Below are 1,772 nucleotides of genomic sequence, written 5' to 3'. Positions count from 1 at the left end.
TGAAGGACGATCAGATAAGGACAGTAGCTGATTAAAGTTAAGAAGATCAAGATAAACATAAGAAGAGATATGCATGAAGAAGGAATTCCGTGAAGAATGGAATACTTGGAATAGAAGATATCTGATTGATATATTTTAGGAAGCAGAATTATATTCCATATCAATTAGCGAATATCTTGTAACTGTGTAGTATATAAACACAGAAATAGAGTTTACACTAGAGGTGTTATCATTATCGAGAATATTATTTATTATAACTCTAGAAGCTCTCGTGATATTTTGTTCATCACTGAGAGATAACAGTTCCAGATTGTAACAGAGTTTATTGTTTAAATAAAGTTTGTTTTCTGTTACATAAGTTCTTGAAGTTTGATTTGATTGTAATAAACACTGTATTCACCCCCTCTACAGTGAAAGTGTGACCTAACAAGTGGTATCAGAGCTATCTGTTAACACACATACAGTTAAAGATCCAAACACAATCATGTCTGACACAGAAACTCCAACTAAGCCTACCAAAACTGAGGAATCATCAAAGATATCAACTCAGAGTCGATATGAGACTATCAGAGTTCCCATATTGAGACCATCTGAATATCCCATATGGAAGGTAAGGATGACCATGTTTCTGGAAGCAACAGATCCAGAATACCTTGATAGAATCAGGGAAGGGCCTCACAAACCTACCAAGCTCGCTGTTGTAGTTGCAGGTGAAGCAGCAATGACCGTACCAAAGGAAAAGACTGATTACACTGCTGAAGATATAGCATCTATTGCTAAGGATGCCAAGGTACGTCACTTATTGCATAGTGCCATTGATAATGTAATGTCAAACAGGGTAATCAACTGCAAGACTGCTAAGGAGATATGGGATGCACTGGAGACAAGGTGTCAAGGAACTGAAACAGTTAAGAAGAACAGGAAGACAATACTCACTCAAGAGTATGAACACTTTGACTCTAGGACTAATGAGTCATTGACTGATGTATATGATAGATTTGTCAAACTCTTGAATGACTTGTCATTAGTAAATAAGGAGTATGATCTTGAAGATACAAACCTCAAATTCCTGTTAGCTCTTCCTGAATGTTGGGATTTGAAGGCAACAACAATAAGAGACAACTACAATCTTGATGAAACAACTCTTGATGAAATCTATGGAATGCTCAAGACCCATGAACTTGAGATGGAACAAAGAAGCAAGAGAAAAGGAGGAAAGTCAAGGACAGTTGCTCTCAAGGTTGAAGAGGAATCCCCCAAACCACCTTCCTCAAAGAAAGATAAGGGTAAAGCTCTTATCATAAAATCTGATACTGAGTCATCAAGTTCTGAGAGTGATGATGACTCAGATTCTGAAAGCTTGCCTGAAACTGATGCTGATGAGGAGATGATGAAGCTGTGTGCTCTTATGGTGAAAGGAATCACAAAGATTGCATACAGGAAGTTCAGGAAGGGAAAGATGTTTTCCAGGAAAGGCATAAGTTCTGATAAGAAGAATTTCAGAAGATCTGAAGGAAAAGGAGGAAAGTCTGACAGAGGAGATTACGCTAATGTTAAATGTTATAATTGTGGTGAGAAAGGCCACATATCTCCTGATTGCAAGAAGACCAAGAATGACAAAGGCAAAGCTCTTGTCACAAAGCAGAAAAGCTGGACAGACACCTCAGACTCTGAAAGTGAGGAGAACTATGCATTGATGGCAAATGCTGATAAATCAAGTTCTGAGAGCAGTTCTGAAGCTGCTGAAACAAAGGTACCTCAGACTACTTATG

Source organism: Apium graveolens, chromosome 5 (assembly GCF_009905375.1).
Source record: "Apium graveolens cultivar Ventura chromosome 5, ASM990537v1, whole genome shotgun sequence".
NCBI classification, from domain to species: Eukaryota; Viridiplantae; Streptophyta; class Magnoliopsida; order Apiales; family Apiaceae; genus Apium; species Apium graveolens.
The sequence above is the reverse complement of the archived record's forward strand: the minus strand, read 5'-3'. Positions refer to the sequence as shown.